The sequence below is a fragment of the Papaver somniferum genome, chromosome 4, assembly GCF_003573695.1.
Source record: "Papaver somniferum cultivar HN1 chromosome 4, ASM357369v1, whole genome shotgun sequence".
Taxonomy (NCBI): Eukaryota; Viridiplantae; Streptophyta; class Magnoliopsida; order Ranunculales; family Papaveraceae; genus Papaver; species Papaver somniferum.
This window is the reverse complement of record NC_039361.1, coordinates 7616517-7634118: the sequence shown is the minus strand read 5'-3', so window position 1 is coordinate 7634118 and position 17602 is coordinate 7616517. Positions and strand designations below refer to the sequence as shown.

Below are 17602 nucleotides of genomic sequence, written 5' to 3'. Positions count from 1 at the left end.
GTTCTTTTGGTTAAAAGGATTCTTCGGTATTTAAAGGGGACAATTGGTCAGGGTTTAACACTTAGAGCTGGTGATGTTTCTCTACTTAAAGCTTATACTGACTCAGATTGGGCTGGCTTCCTTGACACTAGAAGATCGACTACTAGATATGTTATATTTCTAGGTTCTTCTCTCATATCTTGGTCTTCTAAGAAGCAAAGTACTGTTTCAAAATCCTCAGCTGAGGCTGAATACAAGGATCTTTCTGTGGCTTCTGCTGAATTGAAGTGGATTTATTATATCTTGACAGATTTGCATGTGCCTGTTAATTTTCCTGCTAAATTGTATTGTGATAATACCAGTGCCATAGCTCTCTCTGCTACTCCTGTGTTTCATGCCAGGGACAAGCATATAAAGATCAATTTTCATACTGTTTGAGAGCTAGCGGAGGATGGTTTTCTACTTGTTTCTCATATTTGAAGTGCAGATCAGCTAGCAGACTTGTTTACTAAAGGCTTATGTTTTCTTACATTCTCAAGGATGCTTCACTTGCTTCTGGAGTTCCCAATTACTTAGTAGTTGTTTTTTACTTCTGAGAGAGAGAGTGATTCTTTTTCTTCCTTTATGTGCTGTTATTTTTCATACTTTACAGACTGTCTGCCTGTATCAGTTTGCAGGGGTGTGTTAGAAATAATGTGGTCAAAGCTGGTCCTAGTAACCTTGACTTTAGTCATGTCCTATCTGTCAGTGACAGTTGTTCTAGTTGTATTAGTCCTTTCCTCTCTCTCTGTATTAATACTGTCTGTAAACAGTTTGTGTCGGTTAATCAAGAACTTATCTTCTTTTCTTTACCTACACCATTTTTTCACTTGGAGTGTAGAAGCATATAAAGAATTTGGTGACGTTGTTTCATTTGATGCCACTTATCTAGTAAACAAGTACAACATGCCATTTACTCCTTTTATTGGTATCAATCACCACAGACAATCTATATTGCTTGGTTGTGGGTTACTTGCAAATGAACCAGAAGAAACATATGAATGGTTGTTCACAGAATGGTTAAAGTGCATGTCCGGGGTTGCTCCACAAGCAATTATAACCAATCAAGATGGGGCGATGAAAAAGGCGATAAAGACTGTGTTTCCAAGAGCTAGGCATAGGTGGTGTTTGTGGCACATTCTGAAAAAGGCTCCATAAAAGTTTGGGAGATATAAAGAAAAGGATGATATAATACTTGATTCGCAAGAAATAATTCATGATACACAAACTCCTGCCCAGTTTGAAGAAGCATGGGAAAAGATGTTGAAAACGTATAGTTTGGAGGAAAACGAGTGGTTAAACACACTATATGATGATAAACAGAAATGGATACCGTGTTTCCTAAAGATAACATTTTGGGCTGGGATGTCGTCAACGCAGCGTAGCGAAAGCATGAATGCTTTCTTTGATGGATTTGTCAACGCAAAAACAAGTTTGAAGCAATTTGTAGAGTAGCATGAACAAGCATTAAGGAAAAAAATTGAATAGGAGTTGATGGCTGATGCCAATTCATTCTCAAGAACAATCGAAGCCATTACTGGAAATCCATTTGAAAAGCAAATGCAACAGTTGTACACTTCTGAAATATTTCGTAAGTTTCAAGTGGAAGTTACAAAGTGTGTTATGATGGAATTGAAAGATGAGTGTGAAGGTGGTACTACATATGAAGTTCTAGAAAATATTTGGAATGGAGGTTTTTGCAAATAATTGAATTTAAGCACCATTCATCAATTTTCCTTTAAACTCAGATTTGGTGGTACTGTATATACCTTTTTTCTTGGAATTGATAAAATAAAACCACCAACATGAACAACATCAAAAACATAAACAAATTTACCTCTTGGAATTGATAGAATAAAACCCTAAATTTCAAATTTTCAACAAAATTTAGTGTTCTCTCTTTCGATTTAGTGTTCAAAATTGATAGATCTTCAAAAATCAAACACAACCAGAACATCCAACCCGACATAAACAATCAATTTGATTAAGATGTGAGAAATTGGTAGATGAAGATAAAGTTAGTAAGAGAAGGAGGTTTGTCTTATTTTTCTCTCTTCAGACATTGACGTGGAATAAAGAAAACCACATCACAACTCCAAATCACTTGACCAACTCAGAGTTCGGGTAAGGAGCGTGAAAATAACGATCCGCCCAGCGCCATCGTAATTGTTAGGGGGAAAGCCACTTTTACGAGGAGAAAGGATGGGAAATTCAACTCCAGAACGAAAGAAAAAAAAAAAAAATTGATAGGGGAAAGCTTAGTTTTAAATCAACCCAATATTGAGCCAGAGTCAGATATCCTAGACCTAGTCCGATTTTCCTTTGGTAAAAATGGCTTTCCCCTATTAATTTTCTAGTTTATTACACAGAGGAGTTAACTCTAAATATAGTGTTAATGTGTCTGAAAAGATAAAAGTTAAATGCACCCTGTAAGGAAGACACCCAATAATAAATAAAGAAATAAAAAGAATTACACCTCCTTTACTCTAATATCTCTCGTTTCTGGAAATACATAAGTTTGAAAACCGGAAAAGTGAACAAAGTTACTCCCAAGCCTTTACTCATAACATAAGCTACTTCATTTGCAGCTGGACTACCAGCATTAGTGAGGCTGTTAACCACCAGATCGCATGAACTCTTTTTGTTTGCATAGTTATCAGGGTTAACCAGAAGAGGCCACAAAAAGACCCCTCTTTAAAGCTTTTTTTGTTTTGTGAAGATCATACCGTAAGAGGCTGAGGTCAATGTTGATTCTCTATTCCGCATCCCATAGTCTCTTTAATGGAAAGAGATCTTTTTTCCTTTTTGCGGTTGTTTATAGTAGTTGGAGCCTGTCTTACGAAATTGCAGATTGACATTGTCAACAATTTATTGCTTACCATAGTTGGACTTGTCATATAGAATGATTCCTAGAGCTTATAACCACCGCGGACTTGTTTGGCCTTGAAATTTTTAATCGGATGGAAATAATGATACATGTGAATCTTCCTTTCCCCGGAAACTAGTAATCCTCAAGAAGAATTGAGGATAGAATCCTATATTAGGAAGGATTCATTGTTTAGGATAAATTCCTAGTTTAGGAAGGAGTATTACTTTGAGCAGTATTCTTAGTTTAGGTAATATACCTAGAAAAGGAATTAGTCCTACAAAGGGAAATAGATTCCTAAGAGGTTTGGGAAACCAAACTAAGCATATAAATAGGGATGTTTAGCTCATAACTAAACACATCTAGTTAGTGTGTTCTTGATATTGACGCACATACACACAGATACTAGGAAAGAAAACCTAGAGAAGTTTGTGAGACAATTATTTATTGTAAACGCAAGATTAGCAAACAGTGGAGGTTAACTACTGTTTAGAGAGATTGTGAGCGTAACAAAGAAAGAATTGTAAATCGTTTTCTTGTTCATAATCAAGAGAAGATAATTTTCTTCGAATCACTACTTGTGTTCCGTTTTCTAAGTTTCTCGTATATTATTATTCTGAAATTCCGCCTTTATAGTAATAGTTACCAAAGTATAGAGATCAATACGTATCAAGTTGGCATCACGATCAAGGTTAGTTTCTAGGATAAATCCCTGTGGTTTATGGTTTTCACTAGATCTCTCTACATAAAGCTTGGTGATCAGGTACTCGAGAAGCTAGAAGACCTAAGAAAACAAGGGGATCAAGGATGACAAAGTCATATGATGATCCTAAGAAAAACGAACCACAAACTATGGAAGAAAAGGTGGCTACGCTGCAAACAGACATGAAGTCGATTCACACCATCCTTACAGAATTGACTGAATGTATTTGTTCTCATACACCCAAGTCGAAGACGAAGAAAATGATTACACCTTCACCTGTAGCTTCGGAAAAAGATGAATCGGAAGAAGACGATTCAGAAGAAGAAGAAGAAGAAGAAGATGAGGATGAGAAGAAGAAATGTGATTTTCTTAAAAGTCCTACATCAACTAAACCTCATGGTAAGAGTCTGAAAATTTATTTTCGTGTTGATATTCCACTTTATGATGGGAGTGTCGATGTAGAAAAATTGGATGACTGGATTGAACGTTTAGAGACGTATTTTTCTTTCTTTGAATATGGTTCAAAGGAAAAGATTGCTTTCGTGGCATTGAAGCTACAAAAGCATGCTCTAACCTGGTGGAAAGCTTATCAAAGGCAAAACCTAGGAAAATGAGTATTGGCGTGGAAAAGATTCAAGGCAGTTGTAAGGAAACAGTTTTATCTGGTTGGTTATCTTGAGGAGAGATGGTTCAAGTGGTACAACTTGAAGCAGACTTACAACCGAACCGTGCAAGAATATACTTCGGAATTTCATAATCAAGCTATGATTTTGGATTTAGACTTGGAAAATCATGCTATCTATATGAAGTATATTTCCGGGTTCCATGAGTATATACAGAAGGATTTGAAGATGTTTTCGGTGGATACTATCTCCGAAGCAAACATAAAAGCTAATGTCATCGAAGAAAGGCTGAAGAAAACTGATGTTGAGGGAAACATCAAGGGAAATTCAGGAAGTTTCGTCACTAAAGGAGATGAAAGGAGCAAAGATAAAGGGAAGTCTAACGATCAAGAAGGTTTAGTTTGTAAACACCGCAAACAAACAGGGCATGTTGCTGACAAGTGTTGGATGAAGTATCCTAATCTAAAACCAAAAGGGTTGCAGAAGAAAGAAGCCATGATGGAAACACTAGTCGCACATGTTCCAAAAGAAGTTCAAGGACTAACAGAACCTAATCAAAAGCTCTCTCTAATGGCAGGAGGCATAAAATAACTTACGAAAGACTATACTAGGGAACGACTCTTCATGGTTAAGATGCAGGTTAAGACAACCCTGATAGATGTTGTTATTGACCCGGGAAGTCAAAAGAATTTAATTTCACATTCTTTGGTACAGAAGTTGGGTTTGAAAACTTTCAAACATCCGAAACCCCATCCTTTAGGGTGGATTCAAAAGGAAGGTGGTCTACAGGTTGCAGAGCAATTCACGTTCAAGTTTGCATTTGATGAGTCATACATTGACGAGGTTACATGCGACGTGGTTCCATTGGATGTTTGTCAAGTTGTACTTGGTAGTCCTTACTTGTGGGACCAAGATGCGGTTTTACATAGGAGGGAGCAAAAGTATACCTTTACCAAAGAAAGGAAAACTTTTGTGATACGAGCTATTGGCTCTCTTCTAGAGGGAGGAATCTTGATTACAACAACTCGGGCTAAGCGGTTGGTGGATTCTAGTACAAAGTTCATTCTCCTTGTGATCCGTTCTCTTGACGAGAAGCCGAGTAGAGTTAGTAGACATTACCAAACAACAAGAAGAATACCTAAGAAGGTTAAGTATGTTTGAACCACCATTACCAGATGATGTTGGAGATGACAAGATGATCTTACCACATGTGGAAGACTTGTGGTTCGATAGAGAAGAATCACTCGAAGAAGATTACAATCTGGAGCGAAGAGCGACTGAGACACGCAAGGAAGAGAATGAGACTTTCCTAAGTAGATGTCAAGGTCGAGTTCCAGGCAAGGAGAGATAGTTCAGCAGGGTGAAAGGAACTCGCGAGTTCCCTAACCTACAAATATAACTTTCACATGAGTTCAAGTTCTTGAGGGAGGGCGCATGATACATGTGTATATTTCTTTCCCCGGAAACTAGTAAGCCTCAAGACGAATTGAGGATTGAATCCTATATTAGGAAGGATTCTTTGTTTAGGATAAATTCCTAGTTTAGGAATGAGTATTGTTTTGAGTAGTATTCTTAGTTTAGGTAATATACCTAGAAAAGGAATTAGTCCTACACAAGGAAATAGATTCCTAAGAGGTTTGGGAAACCAAACTAAGCCTATAAATAGGGATGTTTAGCTCATAATTAAACACATCTAGTTAGTGTGTTCTTGATATTGACGCACCTAAACACATGTACTAGGACAAAAAACCTAGAGAAGTTTGTGAAACAATTATTTATTGTAAAAGCAAGCTTAGCAAACAGTGGAGGTTAACTACTGTTTAGAGAGATTGTGAGCTTAACAAAGAGAGAATTGTAAATCGTTTTCTTGTTCATAATCAAGAGAAGATAAATTTCTTCGAATCACTACTTGTGTTCCGTTTTCTAAGTTTCTCGTTGTTGATGGTGGTTTTTAGACAAGGGGTAAAATCGTAAAACCTCACGCATAGCATGATGTCACCGGTGACGCTAAACACATTTATTAGAACATTTAATGCACTTATTTAAAACATTACCAGTGTATCTTTTTTCAAATGCTAAACTAGGGTTTCAAGACACAAAACCCTAAGTCGCACAATCGTTGCGCATCATGGAAACTATGCCAAAACCAAAGCTGCGCAATCACTGCGCATCATGACAACTATGCCAAAACCAAAGCCGCACAATCGCTGCGCATCATGGCAACTATGCCAAAACCAAAGACGCACAATCCCTCCGCATCATGGCAACTATGCCATAACCAAAGACGCACAATCGCTGCGCATCATGGCAACGATGCCCAAACCAAAGCCGCAAAATCGCTGCGCATCATGGCAACCATGCCAAAACCAAGCCGCACAATCATTGCGCTTCACGGCAACCGTGCCAAATTCGAGCTGCACAATCATTGCGCTTCACGGCAACCGTGCCAAATTCGAGCTGCAAAATCATTGGCCCATTGGCACATGCCAAGCGACGCTTGCGACCTAGCATGCCAAGCCGTGCAAACCTAGGGCCAAGCCGCCACACGCGTCATTGGCACATGCCAAGCGACGCTTGCGACCTAGGATGCTAAGTCGTGCAAACCTAGGGCCATGCCGCCACACGCACCATTGGCACATGCCAAGCGACGCTTGCTACCTAGCATGCCAAGCCATGAAAACGTAGGGCCAAGCCACCACACGCGCCATTGGCACATGCCAAGCGACGCTTGCGACCTAGCATGCCAAGCCGTGCAAACCTAGGGCCAAGCCGCCACACGCGCCATTGGCACATGCCAAGCGACGATTGCGACCTAACATGCCAAGCCGTGCAAACCTAGGGCCAAGCCGCCACACGCGCCATTGGCACATGCCAAGCGACGCTTCCGACCTAGTATGCTAAGACGTGCACATCTAGGGCCAAGCCGCCACACGCGCCATTGGCACATGCCAAGCGACGCTTGCGCCCTAGCATGGCAAGTCGTACAAACCTAGGGCCAAGCCACCACACGCGCCATTGGCACATGCCAAACGACTGCTTGCAACCTATCATGCCAAGTCGTACAAACCTAGGGCCAAAGACGCTATGCGCGCCATTGGCACATTCCATGCAACACTTGCATTTTGGCATTACCACTTGCACCCGATGTGCAACCTACAACCAAGGCATTCCGCACATGCCATTGGCACATGCCGTGCAACCCTTGCACTTTGGCATGCCGCGCCTACATCAAAGGCCACAATTTCTCTTAAGATGCAAAATCTCGACCGTCGAATGTCGCCACTGAGCCGACACATCTCTCAAGCTCAACTTATCAAACACCAGCGACATGCTACACGCTTTCCACGAAAACACTCGAGACATCAATACATGTCACAAACTGGGGGATGCTCTTTAGGGTTTTGGTTTGGCGGTTTACAGCGTGCGACATACACAAATGCCCGTTTCAAGACAGTGTATTAAGAATAAAACGGTTAGTAAATGCAGGAAGTAATGGTGAAACGATCTTTCATTATGGAACATCAATTCCATCAATACCAGGCGTTACCACCTCTTCCCATTTAACTCATCTGTTTCTTTTTCTTACGAGGCCAGAGTACGTTTCACTTAGACTTGTATAAATAGGTCTTACCTATTTCCCCCAAGACAACAAGTTTTGGTCAGGGAGAAATACAATACTCATAAAGGCAACTTTGCTAGATTTCCCAAAAGCTTTCACCTTATGATACAAGTCAAGTACTACTCTTCCAGAACTGTTCTGGTCTCAACACTCTCTTCGCTTCCCTCCCTAAACCATCACTTCTCCTCCTCTTTGTGCTCGAAGGAAATCCGGAACGGCCATTTCTTGGTTTAGGCCGGAGTTGTACAGATTGATCTCTCGAATCTAAAATACTCCCGTGCAGTACATTTGTTTAGGGTTTAGATTTGTTTCTCACACACCTACCGAAATTACCAAAATCGGCAGAAATTACCACTCGTCTATTATTATTCTGAATTTCGCCTTGATAATAATAGTTACCAATGTATATAGATCAATACGTATCAAATAATCTTTTACCTGCTCTCATATTCAAAATTTTGATGCTTCCCAACACAATTTGCTATTTAGGCATTGATATTAAGGTTAAGATCTCCCTCCCACAATTGTTTTTGTGAACAGACAAAGTGATATGCCGTATGCACCATAGACGACTACACAACAATACATCAGTGGGGACCTAGAAATCTATTTCACTGGGGTCAAAGTAGTAACATTATTACGGCCGAAGGTTACCCAAAATTTTAGGATTATAAATTTCTACAAGTTCTAAATATATGAATCGTGATTTTGGGGGTGGTGGGGGAGGAGTTACGTTGGGGGGAAAGATAGGTGACTCAGCATGGTTATGAGATAAAATGAAGCTATCCCTTATAACCCGAAACGTTAAATACTAAAATTGGTTCCACTAAATGAAAAACAACCATTATGAGAAGCCATAGATTAGTTTCATAAAGAAACAAAATAAAAAGCCCTAGATTAGTTTTATGAAAACTTAAGAAGAAAACTATTACCTGGATGCAATTGAAATACCGGCCAGTAAAATAAAAAGGGCACTTACAGTTTCGATCACATTAACTGCATGTTGAATCCCTGGTAATCGACAATTGTTTTGAATCCATCAACATGTTACAATGAGTAATTCTAAAGATGTTGGGAAATAATTATGTAAAAACAGTGGTAATTTAGTATTAACCGAAGGAGAATTGTCCGTTGTCTCCGTAAACTGATAACCTATGGTTTTGGAAAATTATTACGAGTGAATATTCCACCGAATGGTATGGTCAAATTGAGAATAGAATGAAGATGTGAATTAGCAGAGAAATAGAGAGACTTTTACCGCGAGGGAAAGTGCTACACAGGTGAATCTTGATGATTATATCACGAAGAGAACCTGCAATAAAAGGTGTAGTATTTCTGTACTTTGTGATTGTTAATGAGGTTGACATTGTTTACTGCATAAAAACCTGTAGCCGGAATCTTGCAGACACCAATCCATTTGCAGGTGTTATTTTCCATTTGATATAGTAGTTCTGATAACTGTTTCTTAGATGAATTTAAACTTGTTTCTTAAGGAGATTATAGATATTTTTAATAAAATTTTTGCATTACTGTTAATGTTGATTCAGTGCCGACGACAGTGCCTTTTTCAGACTTGTGACACTTACATATTTATCATTTTTCATGGTTCTTAGTACTGGAATTCTCTGACCCATGGGATCATCCACGTAAGGGATATTTTAGTTCAAGTAACTGGCCCCATTTTAGTTGAAGTATCTGGCACCATTATCTGGTTAGGCGCGCAGTGCTACCATCAACAGCCGATACGAGATGTAAGATGTGTTTCATGGAAGAAGAAGAAACCAGCAATCATACTGTAGTCCGCTGCTCTTTTGTTTACCAGGTATGGAGTTACTTTCTTAAATGTACAGGAGCGAGGACGGAATGCCTTCCACAACAGGGATTGGCCTTGATGGTTGGACAAGACATTGAAATCTTAAAATGATGATGTACAGTATAGACAAGACACTGGTATTGTGTTTGTATCAAATGGAAGTATTATTGTCCCGTGCTAAAGTCTTATAGTTTTTGAAATCAATGTCTATATTCCACTAGCTTTTTCGGTATTGTACGTATCTAGCAAGAACAGTTTATTATGAGGAAATGATACCCTATCGACATTAACTTTCAATATAAATAGAAGCGTGCGCCGTGATTCTGCTTATGAGGTTATCCCCTATCGAACTGGTATGGTTGGGTTTTAATTGTTCCCCCAACGTAATTCCTTCCCCCCTAAATCACGATTCAAAATATATACCGTACACATCAGGTAACGGAGTCTGATACATGATCTTAATAATGGTATTCACAAAATAAACTCTAAAAAGAGAGTAAAATTTAGCTTCCAAGGAATTTATAATTTCACAAATAAAATTCTGAAAAGTTAATAAAAGTTAATTTTCAAGGAAATTGAGCTTTCTATGAAACATATCGGGGATCGACACCTACAACTATCACTACCCAGTACTCTAATAATCAAAATTGAGTGGGGTCAAATGAACCCACTTGACCCCGTGCAAGTCCGCCTCTGCAATACATTAGTTAAGATGTTGGGTTATGATACCAGTTATTTGGGTTTAAAGTAATTTCAAATTTATCTGTGAAAGGACAATAGTCTCACATCACCAGTATCCGCTTAATTAACTTAAATATGATATGGAAAGGCTGCTCCACTTACTATTAATTGGTTTTGAATTGGATGCCCGCAGACTTATACTAATATTCATAACATTATGTATCCAATAATATTATTAGTGATAAGGTTGTTAATCACCTATTGGATTCTAATACACAAAATTGGTTAAAAAGACCAAAATTAATAATTTCTGGGTGAAATGGACAATTAGATTTTGATACTGTTTAAATGGACAAAAATGTAAAAATAGGCAGGATGTAACCAGTTTCATCGTACTCATTTTCAAATATTTTTTCTTATTTTTAATTTACATAGGATGTATCCAGTTTCATCCTTACTATTTTTTAAAATTAAGCTAGGATGAATCCAATTTCATCCTTGCTATTTTTTTTTGGCCGTTTCACCCAAAATATTTTTTACTCGTCCAATTGAACCGTGATTTAAAAATATTTGGACAAATGACCCATTTTCTGATTCTAATATTCATAACATTATGTTGTTGATACATTCAATTTGGATGGTATAGACTTGGTTTTCATTTTGGTGGTATAGATTTAGTTTTTAATTTGGATGGACGAATGTTATAAAAAGTTTTTTTTGTATTTTGTGTGTGGTAGTCAGTTAATAAGGTTGTTCGATACTAATATTCATAACATTATGTTGTTGAAACATTCAATTTTGTTGATACATTCAATTTGGATGGTATAGATATGGTTTTCAATTTGGATGGACGAATGTTATAAAAAGTGTTTTTTTTTTTCTTTTTTTGTGTGGTAGTCAGTTGTTGTTTCTTGTGTTTTGATCTACTTTGAGAGTTGGGTTTCATATTTGCTAGATGTAGGTTGTTATAAACCATGTTTTTTTTATTACTTCTCTTTATCTGATTATTAAAGAGAAGTCACTGCTGGATACTTCTCAGTCTCCTTGTTATCAGGTGAAACAGCTCCGGAAGCAGTATTGAAACCCTCCACAATAATTGGAGGTATAGCAACTAGAGTTCCCTTATCAGCAACATCTTGCGAGGAATTCACTGTGGCATAAAAGCATTCAAAGAAAAGATGCTGTTGGGACTCGTAGCAACATTGGATGTCGCAAAGGTTACAACAACGAGCTGTACTAGTCCCAAAAAACAAAACATTATCATCTGTAGCCACTCTATTATGAAGTAATTTCCACACAATAGCAGCTCTTTTCGGTGATAAGAAAAATGGTGATCAACAATGGGTCTCAACCTCCAGCATGGGATTTGGGTTTTAAATCTAGTTTTAGAGAAGAAGAAATGAGTAGTGTTGCTGCCTTCATTGAAACAATTGGGGATCCTGCGAATTTTGGGGATGAAGAGGACACGAGGTCATGGATTGGAGGGACTAATGGGGACTTCTCAGTTTCTTCATGCTATGAAATGATTGACGTACAACTACAACAACAAGGACAAGCTCAAGAGAGACAAAGAAAAATTCCGTCAAAGTATGTATGGAATTCAGCCATCCCACCAAAAGTGTCATTCCTAGTTTGGGCTGCAGCAATGAATGGTTTACCAACTGTTGATCGTCTTCTTCGAAGAGGTATGGCAATTACAAACATCAATTGTTGTCTGTGTCACCAAGAACCCGAAACAATTTCACACATATTTATCCATTGTGTATTTGCAAAGAAATTGTGGGAGCATTTCCTAAACCTATTGGAGTCAAGATGGCGACCGCCGGATTCATGTATGGAGCTTCTTATCTCATGGCAGTTGAAACTCAACATTGAACCTATTGAATTCCTAAAATTTTGCCTGCCTTTTGCTTTATGGCAACAAATTTGGAAAGAAAGGAACGAAAGAATCTTCCGTAACAAAGAAAAATCAGTGGAGCGGATTATCCTTCAGGTGATAGCTTCTCTATTCAGTTGGGCAAGTGTTCATATTTCCTTTAAGCATTTCAAGTTTGCAGATTTCATCCATGATTGGCGGGCTTTTAAACGATAATGGATGGTATCTTGTAATAGGGAAAAACTTTTATGTGTCTTTTTAGTTTCTAGCATGCTGTTGTTGTAAGTTTTTAGTGCTTTCTCAGCACTTTCTTCAATGAATTTTATTTTTTCCAAAAAAAAAAATTTATCTGCTTACCGTTTTAGATAACTGTACATTTCTTTTATGCCTTTGTATCTTTTTTTTTCTTGCTTTTTTCTCTTTCGAGGTTTCAGCCTAGTCCCCTCGTTTTTTTCTTTGTCTTTTTTAATAAAATTCTCCTTGCGAAAAAGAAAAAAAAAATTATTAAAGAGGAGTGAGCATCTTAAGCTTTTTCTTTACTGTTTGGCGTATAATTTGAGAAAATCATCCCTTAAGCTGATGGTGTTTAATTTGAATATAAAATGAGTCGGCTAGAAAAATTAAAGACCATACATAGTAGAGAACAGGGATCGAATGGCTCAACTGGTTAGAGCGTGATGTTTTAAGAGTTGATACACTGTTCTTATCAGGACTAGATGGACGAGGCTGACGCCGATTTTTCTCATTCGGTAAACAACTCACAGAAAGAGCTAGAAATTTATGTCGCTTACGGCAGTTGGTATTTGGCAGTGTAAACTGCTGATTACCGTCTTGCTCATTGTCATTTTGCCTGACACAATAAATGGGTGACCTGAAGCGTATTGGTGAGACTGAACTTGGACTTGTTTCACAAGTGATGCCTAACAAAGCACGTGTCTTAAGAGGAGCAAACAATACCTAGAAAATGTAAAGGTTGGTGGATCAAATTACTGTGCTGGTTGAAACATTGTCAAAGCGTGTCGCAGGAGGGATTATTCTATTTCTATCTATATATGGTTTAAAAGTCTTACTGTCTTTTACTTCAAGTTTGGTTTATTATATTTTTCCCTCACCTCTCGAATTTAGCGCATGTCTTCAGTTTGAATATCAGTTTGAAGATAAAAGAATAAGGATACTGTACTCAGTCAGAAGGTGTGGTTTCTGCTGATTCGTCTGAGTGCGTGCCACATTTTAACAGGATCGGGTGATAGCCCATTTAACTAGTGAAGTAGTTAAATGATGGCCTCGATACCAAAGGTGTTAAAAGTGTCATACATAACTTCCATAATTAAAGGGCGAGGTTGAAATTTCTCAGGCATACTCGTTATAGAAATCGGTCTCTGGTTTTGCCCTTTTTATAGGTGGAACTAGGTATCATTCCGGTTTACGGCCAGGGCTCAACCTTTTTCATTTTCGTTTTGTTGTTTGATCGGTTGGTCCGTATTCTACCAAAATCTTTTTTAGTCATTCGCATAACTAATTAGATTATAACGGCCAAACATCGAGCTTATAAGTTAGTTCGGACTTGCGTCCCTAGTATTTGTGGTTGTGTCAAATTAGTCGGGGCTTACAGCCCCGGCCGTGGTCCCTTGAGGATACCATAGTATTTTGTTGATCGGGTCAAATTAGCCGGGGCCGTGGTCCCTTGAGAATACTATAGTATTTTGTTGGTCAGGTCAAATTAGCAGGGGCTTACAGCCCCGACCGTGGCCCTTAAACATTCCCTAATGTTTTCTTGGTCGGGGTTGTGACACTTAAATCTCGCACATAAATCTTTACCATGTATTTTATTTTATTTATTTTTTAAAAATAACTTTTATATTAGTTGAGGCTAACTTAAATTTTCTTAAGAAAGTTATGGTACAAATCATTATGCTTATTGGATGATTGAACGTTCAAATGACTTATTCGATGGACCAAAGTATATCTGGTGTACACGAATAATCTTCATGGAGGGTCATCCACCAAACATAATCCAAACAGACCCTTAGCCATATGTTCACCGTGAAGATGTATTAGTAAGGAGATATTTGGTTACATTAAACATAAAACCTCTTACCCAATTCACTCCTCTTCCTCTATTAGGTTTTCTTTCTTCTCCTTTCCTCTTTAGACCAATTTTTTTTTTAAATCATCAGCTCTGTTTTCTTTTATTTCACCATATCCATCCTTTAAATCATCCATAATAATAACTTAGTATTAATAACTCAGTATTATTATGATATAGAGAGACGAAGTTAAGAATTAGAAGTGGTTAATGGAGGGGAAGAACTATAGATAGAAGACCATCTGTTGGTGAAACCATTAAAGAATGACGATCTTCTGTTCTATAAATACATCTACTTAGTATTAGCCTATATTAACGCTGCAGTCAAATTAAGAAATCCAAGGATCCGACGCCATTAAATAATCTTTTGAATCATATTTTTATTAGGAAGCCAAGGGATCGGACGGACGTCTATATAGAACATATGACCGATCAATCTCCATCATGGGATGACGAAATCGATGGTGGGATTTGTAAGGCTACACACCACTTCTTTTTATAATATAGATTTTAAGTGGTTGGATTTAAGACAGACGAGTCGAGTGACAGGACCAGAGTTTGGTTTTTCAGAATTCACCTCGGCAACGAGTATCTCGCAACTCGCATTCAAGGTAAACTAGGGTTTAGGAGTTATACTAAATAGCATCTCTTTAATACAATAATATTAATCTATTTTTTGTATTTTTGGTTGATTCAAGTATGCATGGATTAGGAGTTATACTAAATAGTGAATGAACATTAATTCATGTTTATTTTTATAGATGCAGATCTTTGTAAGAGACAACAATGTTACCCTTACCTTTGAGGTTAAGAATTCAGACACTGTTGAGAGCCTTAAGTCTAAGGTTGAAAGCAGGTTTGGAATTCCGGAATACATGCAACGTTTGATATTTTCTGGTATACAGTTGGAAGACGGAAAAACACTAGCCGACTACAATATAATATAAGGGAGGATTGTACAGTTCAGCATGTCATTCGAGCTCATGCAATTCGAGCAATGTCCCGTAAGCCCTGTCCAGGCAGCACTTCTAAGAACATATCCGCATCTAGGGTAAGAATCTATCAGGGCTAGCTTCTCAATCTTTGTTATCTACTTTCATGTACTTATTTTGCTTTTGCTTGATTCGTATATATATAAGCAGCTAGTAGTAGATGATATATTATATTCATTAGTAAATCCGTATTTTCTTGTTTGTAGATACCTTATGTGCTTCTATGTGCGTGCATCCTTTGATTGTATGTTGTTGATCACGTACGATTTGTTCCATTCAATTCAATATACATGCAGATGTCGATCTTTGTAAAAACCCTATCTGGCAAGAACGTTTCCTTTGAGGTCGAGAGTTCAGACACTGTTGACAGCCTAAAGTCTAAGGTTCAAGACAGTGAAGGAATGCTTCCAGAAAATCAAATTTTAATTTATGCTGGTAAACAGTTGAAGGATGAAAAAACTCTATCCGACTGTAATATTACCAAGGAGTGTACAGTTCGTCTTCTCGGTGGTCGTCACTCCTGCAAAATCTGTCCCACCTGCACTGCTCCTGAGAAGAATATATCTGCATCTAGGGTAAGAAGCTAGGGTTCCCTTCTCAATCTTATTATCTGCTTTCATATACTACTTTTTTTGTGTTTGGTTGATTCATATATGTGCAGGCAGCGGTATGGAGTTGACTATACTAATCAAAATATTTTTTTCTATGTATACTTATCTGTGTGCATGTGTATGAAGAAGTTTATCCTTTGGTTGTATATATTGTTGATTCGTATAGAGATATATATAAGCAGCTACTAGGAGATGATATGTTATAATATTTAGTAAATCCGTCTATGTGGGCGCATGTGTATGAACATGTTTATCCTTTGATTGTATGTTGTTGATCAATGTTTATTTCATTCAGTTCCATATATATACAGATGCAGATCTTTGTAAAAACCCTGACTGGCAAGACCATTACCATCGACGTAGAGAGATCACACACTGTTGAGAGCCTAAAGTCTAAGATTCAAACAGTGAAGGAATGCTGCCAGAAAATCAACGTTTAATTTATTCATGTCAACAGTTGAAAGATGGAAAAACTCTAGCCGACTATAATATTACTAGGGAGTCTACACTTCATCTTACAGGCCGTCTACTCTCCTGCAAGGTTTGTCCGACCCACACTACCCCTGAGAAGAAGATATCCGCATCTAGGGTAAGGAGTTGATTATATTAATCAATATTTTTTTTCTATATATACTTATCTGTGTGCATGTGTATGAAAAAGTTTATCCTTTCTATATAGTATTGATCACAATTTGCTCAATTCAATTCAATATACATGCGCAGATGAAGATCTTCATAAATAACTTGTCTGACAAGAATATCGCTTTTGAGGTTGAGAGTTCAGATACTGTTAAGAGCCTTAAGGCTAAGGTTCAGAGGAGGGAAGGAATTCCAGCAGCCCAACAACGTTTGTTTTTTGCTCGTTCTCAGTTAAAGGAAGATGGAAAAACTCTAGGTGATTATAAAATTAAGAATGAGAGTGTTGGTTATCTTCTCCATCATCTCACCTGCGGATGCAAGTCCTGTTTGGGTATTCCCGAGGAGATATCCGCGGCTATAATTCGAAAACAAAACTGTAGATACAATAAATTGGAATCTAATGGTTGTTATCGAAGCTAAGGGTCGTATTCAGTCATGGGAAAAGAGTAGGTGCATCCATGAGTGAAAGATTCAAGTTTGGAGGTGACTTCCATCTCCAACCGGTTTCGTCTACTCGGGCTCTATTCTTCATTGAGAACACTAAAGAAAGAGAATATTTGATTCAACAAGAACCATGGTTTTTGGAGTACATTCATCTCCAATTTGTCCCATGGTCATCAAACATGAACCTACTCTCCGCAGCTGACATTGTGGAGATTTCAGCAAAGTGGGTTTTAGTTTAAGGAGTTCCTTTTTCTCTTTGGAATTCAGAGATGTTTGAAACAATAGGAGCACAATGTGGAGGTCTTCTGGAGGTTTCACACTTCACAAAATTTGGGTTAAACTTATCTGCCATTAAATTAAGGGTCAAAGGACCTCTATTAAGTGATGCTTTTACAATTCAGGTTAATCACAAGCCTATGCCGTTCACTGTTTCCGTGTCAGTAGCAGCTGATCAGTCAGAAAAAATGGAAAGTACGACGGGAAGATTTCGAATTTCATCTAAGAAATCGTGTTTGCGTCAACGAACGGTAAAACCCCAAGAGGTAGAGGACATTAACCCGAAAAAGAAAATGAAGATTTAATAAGACCTTGCTAGAAATAGCAGTGGACGAAAAGGATCACGTCATGGATA

The 17602-nt window shown here is 37.9% G+C and overlaps 1 pseudogene; it reads left to right on the top strand.

Moving 5' to 3' along the window:
* Positions 1 to 17602, top strand: part of LOC113271927 — a 170324-nt pseudogene that overhangs the window by 146759 nt on the left and 5963 nt on the right.